The sequence below is a fragment of the Acromyrmex echinatior genome, chromosome 12, assembly GCF_024713525.1.
Source record: "Acromyrmex echinatior isolate Ae372 chromosome 12, ASM2471352v2, whole genome shotgun sequence".
Lineage (NCBI taxonomy): Eukaryota > Metazoa > Arthropoda > Insecta > Hymenoptera > Formicidae > Acromyrmex > Acromyrmex echinatior.
In genome coordinates, this window is record NC_141863.1 from 2,194,100 (window position 1) to 2,205,036 (window position 10,937).

Genomic DNA, 10,937 nt, shown 5'->3' on the forward strand with positions numbered 1-10,937 from the left:
AGAATAAATGTTATGTTGTGTCTTATATATACCTATACGTATTTATATGTATATACATAAACATATATGGAGTGTTATATATACATACATGTGTGCGTGCGTGCGTGGGGTCATTTTTTTATAAATACCTTTCAAGTTATAAGGCTTGAAAGTTACAATACCGACATTATAGCATTACGATTTTATAGCATTACGTAAAATGTCTGATCGATGGCTAAAACCTCTTAAATGTTGTTCAGGAAAAGTTGTCCTGGATAACATTCGTTAAGATCAAAGTCATTAGAGATTGTGTCTCTTATTTTCATTTTTAAATAAAAATGAATTTTCAATGCAAAAATAAAAATAAGAGAAACAATCTCCAATAATCCTTAATCTTAACGAATGTTATCTAGGATATGATCCTGAATAATATTAGGTGTTGGAATTAATTCGTAGCGTTTTTTAATGAAAGAATGTTATTTATTTCACATGAGCATTAAAAAATACATTAATGAAAGTACTTCCCATCACTTGTAAAACGCTACGAATTAATTCCAACACCTAATATTCAAAAGGAAGAAGTTTTAGCCGGTCGGATATCTTGCGTAATGCTAATGGCCGGCGTAACTTTTATTGTAACTTTCAAGCCTTATAACTCGAAAGGTATTTATAAAAAAATGACTTTATTACAGTTTTGAAAAACTCTTGAGACCAGTTATTAGATTCTGGAATAAAAAATAGGGTATGCCATTTAAAAAAATCGATGTGACCTTGACCTGGTCATCTCATTAAGGTCAATCAAGGTCATCATTTTCTTTCCCTCTTTGTAACTGAGCAACTTTTGTTATTCTAAAACATTTTTCAAAGTATTTATTATATTTTTCGAGATATTTTAGTGTATCACTTAAAATGACTCATTCTGTATATAAGTATGAAACACAACGTAACATTTATTCTAATAGCTGAATTCAAACACACACAATTAAATAAAAAAATATAAATAGCCATATAGATAAATAAATTAATAATAATAAATTAGTGTGAAGAGAATATTCTTTTGTAGATAAAACTCAATCCAGCTTGTTAAAGCTAGATAAGAAATGAAATCGTATCGGTTTTGCGAGGAATATAAATAAAAGGAAGAGAAAAAAATGGAAAGAATAAGAGAGAGAGAAAAAGAAAGTATGGGTAGTATGCCTACTTTCTATTCTGGACATTTACAACGTCTAAAATCAACTATGTATACTTACGAATGGAATGAGACGTGAAACCAGTTTGCATGGAGAACTTGAACGGTTCAATGGTTGTTCTTCTCATGGTACTTGAACAGTTATTGGCTACGTTTACACCTAGCGATCTGATATCGACTCGACCTATATCGTGACCCAAAGTAGGTCTAGTTACCAACCGTTTATACTGAAACTTAAAAATTGACAGGGTCATATTTAGTCCACGCTGATCCGAATTACCTAGTCATCTCATGTTTCGTACAAATCTCGCGTGTTTTCATCGAGAAAGCAGACGACCTATTTTAAGTCAGACCGCTTAAAAACGAGATCTGATCTAAAGCTAGATCGGGTCATCGTCAACCAAGTACAGCATGGGGCCTAAATAACTTAGGTCGAATTTGAGGTGTAGACCGCGGACTAAGCGGTGTAAACATAGCCATTATGACTTACACAATTAGACAGTAATAATTAAATATAGTCTTACAATTAGACAGTAATAATTAATTATTCAATAGTAACCGTGATTGATGTCTCAGTATGTCGATTTAAATGACCCAATCTTTTTTCTGTCTCGTCATTGCGCTTTTTTTCCGTCATTCTGCATGTTTCTTTCTTTATCGCTTCCCGCTTCTTTCTTGAAAAGTTTAAATTCTTTCTCGGCTATATCGCCACGTGAGCCTTATATTTAAATGGACATTCGCTTGCATGCTCGCATTAAACATACATTATGCTTCATATCATGTATTCTTATAAAAAAGTCAGATTGTCAAATAATTTTTTAAGAGTTATATAATTGAAATTCTTAACATTTATTTCTAAAGCAATGATTAATAATTTTGTTCAATCTGTTTCTTCAAGTAGTATACATACTTGTTAACTACAAATTATTGTGATATTAATAGACAGACCTTTCATGACAACTAAAAATTATGTCTTAGATAGATATTTTCCAGTTGTTGATCGCAAGTACGCTTGATTCTGCTCATGTAAGTGTACTTTTCTCGTCGTGCGAGAAAATGCGAGTGTATTCTACTGTAGCAGTAGACTAATGATTCCGTCTGAGTGGGAAATTGACCACTAGGGTGCTGAACATTTTCGTCCACTGGTCGAGAGAAAAAGAGGAAAGAGAAAGAGAAGGAGGAAGAAGAGAAGAAGAAAAAGAAGCAGAAAAAGAAGAAAGAAAGATAAAGAGAGAAAAAAATCTATTGTCATACAACTCATACTGAATGTTTTTCTATAGTGCTATGCATGAAACTTGGAAAATATATCCCTCATACAAGTTTCTCCGTATGTATGCACGATCATAATTCTATAAAATAAAAGCAACTTGGTTTTCAATCATTTATAACCAACTTAGTTAATTTTTGCAAGTAATATTTAATTTGGCACTTTATTCTATTTAAAAAATTAAAAATAAAATTTCGTTTCTTAATGAATTCAATTATTTATTATATACAAACAACTTTTCAATATGGAAGAATTTAAGATCACATATAATAATGTACCATCTAATTAAAAAATATATGTATGATATATGTATGATATGTATCAATAATTGCACACAATCATAATAATATTTAATATTACTAAAAAAAATTGTAAGATATAAATAATTGCATTTTAAAGTATATGTATTACACAAATACTAATAATAAATACTAATCAAATTTAATATATTATAAGTTACAGTACATAATTTGACTATTCAATGTTATTTCTGAGATTTCTAAATAAAACCATAATTCTTAAGAATTTATTTCTTTAAAATGTTGTCTATTTCATTTTTATTATCGATTAATATTGATTATACAATAATATAGCATACATTTTTAAAGATTTCATATATATATTATATGTATATATGCTATACACAAAATGCAATAGTTTTCAATAATCAATATTAAATTTAAAAAAAAAATCTTTAAAAATTCATCTCTTATTATATAGTATCATGACAGCCTGATGGGATAAAAATATGTATAAAAGCTCATATACATATTTGATATTTTCTAAGCACAGTATCATTAATTTTCATCGATTTTCATATATAATAACTATTATTTAGACTATTGCGCTTATGTTTGGAAAGAAGCATCTTGTGGATATTATCTATTGTAGAGAATACCATAGAAGAGTACCTACGTACATCGTTAGAGCTGGACTGTCGGGTTGCACAGGTGGTTACAGTGAACGTGGATGAATGGACGTATAGCATGGGCCGCATAGTCCTTGCTGGCACGTTCTCCCTTATTTTGTCCCCCCCCCCCTCTTTCTCTCTCATTCTTTCTCTTTCTCTCTGACTTCACTTCTTCCTTTCCCCCTCTTCTCCTTTTTCTTTTTCTTTCCCTGTTTTCCTTTCCTCTTTCTCTCTTTCCTTTTTCAGCGAAAGACAACGCACTATAACTTTGTCTTTTACTCCCGCATATCCAGTCTTTTATTCTTGAGTAGTTGTATGGCATGTGTTGACCTGCTAGTTCTGTAATATTTACGTAGCAGGCGAATGGTACGTTCTATCTATACATTCTTTAACTTCAATATCAAGTTCTTTCAACATTATTTCATTCTTCGTTTTTCCTCTTCTTCATAGATGTGAAAAAAAATTATCTTTACGAAGCTTCCATCTCAATCATTCATATTGCTTTTGCTGATATTTGAATGCTTTTTATTAACTTATATATCGTATTAATGGATATAATTATTTGTACACATGCAATCAACTAGCGGCGTACGGATGCACTTGCAGAAGCGTGTAATATTATAAGTATTGATTCCTTAATGGTTCTCTTCGTTAATAATAGACGAATCTTGAAGTTTTCAACAATCGCACGCGAGGTATTAGCTGAAAGCTAACAAAATTATAACAATAAAATAAAAATTTCTTTTTCTTACAAATAAGGACAATTTTATATAATATGTCACATCAAATATACAAGAAATAAAAGAGAAATAAAAAATTTGAAAGACTTGCTGCGTTGGACGCATCGTGGGAAGAGAAATATGCATGTCGATAAGACATATCGAGAAAATCCAAGAAGAACGAACTACAGAGTTCCATCCGCGCTGCGGACAGGGTAGAAACAATCAAGTTTTGAAGGGTTGACTCGGGCGGGGGCATCAAAGGTTGAACGAAGGGGCGAGCGGTTTCAACAACCCCACTGAGTGGCTATTAGGCACCCCAAGCCAAGCAAGAGCAATTTACTATAATCATTACTATTCAGAATCTCCGAGCCGAGAGGACCCATTTCTCTGTTCGTCTCTTGCCCTCTTCGGCCAAGAATCCATAGCTTATGCAAGTACCATTGTCAATGGTGGAAAATATCTGACCATTGCATAACCATGCGCATCTAGTATCTACACCAAAGTAACAAATGACACTTTGTCTAGAGTCTTCTTAAAATTTTATATGTACACACACACACACACACACGCGCGCGCGCGTGTATTGTACAGGGTGTTTGATAAGTAATAACAAAACTCTCGCAGGATAGAGTGGACTGAGTCAAACTGAGTCGAAAAGTTCTTTACCATTTTGCAATTTTTTCAATAATTGATAAAATATCAATCACAGATAAAAATCACCGAATATTGATTTTCAATAACTTTTTCTTCAAGTACTATTAACTTTATAGAGAAACAACAAGAAACAAAAATTTATTTTCTTTTTATGGAAAGTTTTTCAGAATTTTTTATCAATTTTTTAGTACTGCATTGTCTTATTTTTACCAACATGAGAATATTCTGAAAAAATTCTTAGAGTTCTATAAGAAGAAAATAAATAATTTCTGTCTCTTAGAGTTTTTTTGCAAAGTTGATAGTATATAAATAAAAAATTATTGACGACCAATTTTCGGCAATTTTTAATAATTAATATCTTATTAACTATAGCAAAAATTGCAAAATGATACAGGGCTTTTCGATTCAGTTTAGTCTGCTCTACCTGCCCATGAAATATTTGGTGAATTATTTTAGGACACTCTGTATACATATAAGTTATTATAAGATGAAAATAAATGAAAAACCGTTTTAAAAAAATATTAAAAAATTTTTTATACATAGAAAAAAAGATTATTAAAATACTATACTATAATATTATAGGTATTCATATAAGCAAAAATATTGTATCATGCTTTAAAAATTTTAATCTTGATTTAATTAAATTTTAGTAATAGTTTTGATTGAGCAAATCTTGAATTGAATAAAGTAGTAATTAATCATCAATACAAATTCAATTGAAGTTATGCATAGGATATATTTAAATATTTAGTGTAATGTTAAAATACTCGTAGACTAATAGATTGCTTTATTAAAAGTAAAAAAGTAATGGTAGTAACAGTAGTAGTACTAGTATAGTAATAGTAGTAGCAGCAGCAGCAGCAGCAGCAGCGGCAGCAGCAGCAGCAGTAGTAGTAGCAGCAGTAGTAGTAATAGTTATAGTAACAAGAATAGTAAGAGTTAAAGAGAAAGAAATGTAAAGGTATTTTTATGAAATGTAGAGACGTTTGAATGTGCAAAAATAATTGATGAAAAATGGCGCAAAAAACGTGATTAGGCTTCTTGAAAAGTCTATCCAGACATAGCATAGAATGAAAGAGGCAGGTGTGTCGCGGATGCAGCTGGAAAGCATATGCCGTCTTTGCGAGATATCTTAAGGTCTTTTCTTTTAATGTTTTTTCCTCCTGTCATACTTCTTATTCTTCTATTCGCTTCTCTGTCTAGAGCAAATTATCGACGATAAAGTTATTTGAGAAAATGTGTAAAATCTACGAGAAAAATAAACATTAAGTAAAAAAATTTTTTAATATATAACGTAATGAATAGTCCAAAAATAAAAAAGTTTGGAATATTTTGTAATACAAGTCTAAATTTTACCCGCATGCATATATCTACCAACTATCAATGTATCAATTATCAGCCGTGCATAAACGTTGAATGTGCATGGAATTTTGCATAAAATGAATGACTGGTAAAGTCTGCAGAGAAATAATCAATTCGAATTTGTCTACCTGCTTGCCGGTCACAAAACACGACGTTTCGTGGACGTTTCACACTGTCCTAAAAGTCAGTTTCATTCGGTGACGTCGAATGGTCGGACTCGAGGACTCGGTAAGTCTAGACTGTCGGCAGACATGGCAAAACAACGATATATTCAGTCGTTTCGCTCGCTGACCGCAGTCAGCGAATACTTTTACAACGGATGCTACTTCTAAGGGAAAGACTCACTATGAGAAGAGGAAGAAGACAAATAATAATAGTATGAAACGTATTTACTAGAAATTTACAGGCTTTGATGTACATATAGCCAAGGATGAAGACAAACTATTGATACACTTTTGCCGACGTGCTTCTATTCTAAAATTATGATTGTTGTTTGTGGTTTCGTCTCAACGTCACTTTTTTTGTGGTTTTGATTGTCCTATCTATTGGCCTAAATGTAGATAAAGGTTTAAAAAAAAAACATATGTATTTCAAATACAAGAATACATATATTCGATATTCTTTCTTATAGGTTGTATAAAATTCTATAGCTACGATAAATATTATTACAACATTCACATACGCATGGCATATGTACATATACGAAAGTTAATAATTAATCCAAAAGTAAATTTTTCTGCTTTAGGAAAAAGAGAAAAACAAAAGTTAAAAAGTCTGAAAGAATTTTGTTTTAACTTATCACACTTTGATTATTTTTCAAAAAATCGACATTTTTTCTGGAAAAACCTTTTTCACGACACAGCAAATGCATAGGAAAAAACAAATTTACAATAAAAACAACCAAAGTGTAATAAGTTAAAATAAATTTGTTCAGGTTTTTTAACTCTTTGTCTTTCTGTTTTTCTTAAAATAAAGACTTACTTTTAGACTAACCCTCGTATAATACATGCGCGCACACAACACATAAATTTCATAATTGTTGCTCACCAATTTTTTTTTTTTAGACTTGTTTTGATTCTTATGATCAGACCAGATTACACACTTCTTTCTTACTACACTTATATATGCAGCTTAATGTGAATGATAAAAGATGTGAATAAACGCGGGTAAATCCATCGAATTTGTATCCATATTCGCGAACAAACTTCAAGAGAATTTCTTCAAGCAATTCATATTGTAATAAACGCTAAAGGAAGAATGGAAGGAGGGATAAAAACAATGAGAAAGCATATTGTGACATATTGGAGAAGATAAACCGTTATTCTCATTTATCACTTTACTTACTTAATTACTTCTTTGTAAGCGCGCGCAGACCCATCATCCACCCACACGCGCGCGCGAGAGAAAGCAAGAATTGCGAAGTTAAATTCTCAAATTATGTTTATTATGTGTGCATACGTGCGTGTATATAATGAATAAAATACATATTTATCATGATAAACCAAACTTTTACCAGTATAATTTATGCTGCATTCTGTCCGCACTTAAGTTGACAGAATGATGATCTATGATATCGTCACATTTTCAATTGTCGCAAACCTTCCAGAGAATACATAATTACTCAACATTATTGACAGTAGCATAATGTTCCCTTTAGGTTACTGACAAGTCCTAACGCAGTTTCACCGATTATGTGCTGTCAATTTAGCGTGCAGAGGATCGCGCATGCACATATATGCATAAACATCCATAGTCACTTATCTATAAGCTACAATCGAATGTGCCTAGACACACAACGATCAATCATGTACCTTGTATAGAAACTAATAATATTTTCGATGAAGAATCAATTTGCATGGCACTGATGTATGTAAATATATATAGTAATATTTAAGGGAGTATTCTAATCTAGAGATCCCATTTATTTTAAAGTTACTTTTTAGAATTAATAGTCATCGTGTTATAAAATGCCTGCTACATCATTATTGCATCAGTCGTAGTTATCTGAAACAAATAATCCAAATCTTTTTTTAATTCACAAGAATGTGATTATAGTTCCGTACTAAAATTAAAAAAATAAAATAACGTTTAAAAAATGGCAACCTTTAAAAGTTTGAATTTTGCATAAATTTTTCAATTTTAATATTCTGTAAAAAAAGTTGCATATACCGATTTTTGTGATATAGAATATCAATAGAAGAAAATGACATGTTTCTTCATCGCATTAACGATATTAATACAATATTAATTTCCTGTTGTATAAAATGACAAGTTGCATATGATAAAATTTTATTCAAACTCATCATTGAAAATAAAAGTTTTTCAAGGATATCCTTGAAAGACAGGATTTGTAACAATAGCGAAGAAATTCGAATAGAAAGAAATCATAGACTACTAAGTATTTCATGATGTATTATATTTATCTCTTGACATCTTGTATCAGATTTTTGTTCATTTCGAAATATTAAAAATAAAATCCCACGATATGCAATTATTTCAGGGGGGACCATACTGACAATTTCACGATTCACTTAAAACAATTTAAATTTCACAATTCGTGCTATATATTAACTAATATATTTTTTAATTGTTCTTCAAATCAACGATATCCGCACAAACACACATTTATACCGTACATTTGTTCTGTCCCATTTTGAGTTATTCTGCTTTCGCTTGCGTAAAAGTATTTGTTTTGTCATACTTTCAGACTACTTTCGATAAACTCGATCTATTAAGTCAATTCATTATCGATAACTTATAACTTCTTTCAGTTGGATATAATAAACGATTTTAATTCTTGTGTGTTGTGTGTGTGATCGTTGTGATCAGCAAGTTCAATTATTGCGAGAAAATTGCAACGAACGTGATCAGAGCGCCTTGAAAAAATTTAATAAACATTTGCAGCATAATATATGTTTATAGTTCTTAGGATAATAGACGGAGAGAAATAAAAGAGAGATGTAAAACGTACGCAAAAGACATCCGTGATAAACAAACAGCAATTCAGTCTAACAGACGTTCATTGAAGAAAATTCAGATTGCGTGATGGTCAAATAACTCCGAATGGATCGTGCAAGTTTTCCAAAATCAAATGGTCATTTTTTTTTTGCCTTTTCGCGGAACGCAATTAAAAGTAATTAAGAGTATAGAAGTAATAAAAGAGTACGAAAGAGAAGGAAAACTTTGAGTTTTTCTTTTATTTTATTTATTTTATTCTAGTAACGCTTTACTAGTAATTCTTCTATTACTACATTTCTTGCATATCCTCCTCTTTTCACTATTTTATTCTTCCTTTCCACACTCTCTCTCTCTCTCTCTCTCTCTCTCTCACACACACACACACACACACACACACACACACACACACACACACACACACACACACACACACACACACTCCCCTCCTCCTCTCACGCACTAATTATCCTGCTACTAATTATCCGTCTACCTTACATCTCGTCAAAGAACAATAAATCATGTCTATCATTGCACAGTAGGTACATGTCTTAAATCAAATCATATACAAACTAGGTTCACTCGTTCCAAATCGTTTCATATTTACCTTTAACCAAAATCAACTAATGCACCATACTTAGGCCGTTTTCACAAACACATAGTATAGCTTATTAGATTTAAGGTTACCAACAGATTCATCAATTCATTCATAAAATTCATTCATGAATTTCTTGATTACCTTTAATCTTTAAGTAATATATTGTGAAATCGCCTTACAGTGCTACAAACGTATTCTGTTTAAACTGCTATTTTTACAATTTCAATAATTACTTGTTATTTATTAATTAAAAATTTTTACATATTTAAGTATATAAAAGAACAGCGTTTATTTACAATACAGATCTATTTAAATAATATTATTATATCGAAAGAATTTTGTTTCTTCGCGAGATTTAAATAAGCACTCAGGAACTCCTAAATTGAGCGCAAACACATTTCGATCTAATCCATTCTAACTCTCTTCAAATGTAATTAATTCTTTAACAAATATATGAATCACTAAATGTATAATAATTTACATTAATCACAAAAAATCAGTAGGTTCCATTAAGTATCTTGGTAAAGCAATACACAGATAACTGACTAAATAATCGAAAAATCGATAGATCAAAGAATAATAATATTATAATAATAGAACAATTATATAGTTGTATAATATAACAATTGTATAATACAACAATTACTGTTATATTACTTATATAAAAAACATTATTATAGATTGTGTTGTTGTTATAACAAATGAACGAAATATTTAAAATATTTTAAATACTTGTGTAAGTTTATAAATAACATTTACAATCTAACATTATATTATGTATAATAATATTATTTGCAATAAATATAATTATAAAATATTTATTCTTTCTCATTTTTATTTTTTAAAAAATATTTATGTTTTAGACTGCATTCCGGTAATTATTATCTCTCTCAGTGTTGAAAAATCTGTAATTCACATTACATATATACTACGGATTTTCAGTACTGGAAGTGAATCTTGAAATATATTTTTAATAATAATATTGAAGTTTAAAAACAATTTTTAATTTAAATTTGATAATTGTGGAAGCTCCCAACGATTGTTCCTATCAGAATCGGTCGATTTTTTTGTGCATCGAATAAGTCTAATTTTATCAACATCGTATGTGAGGGAGCTAACTTAACAATTTCCCGAAAAGTAATGATTCGTTACTTTTTCAAGTAATGATAACGGTAACGCGCTATTTTCTAAAATGAGTAATTAATAATTAGTAAAGGTAACGAGTTACTTTCAACAAAAAGTAATTGTAATGGTAACACGTTATTTTTTTAACGTTGCCAACTTTGGTCTTAAGTGAACAA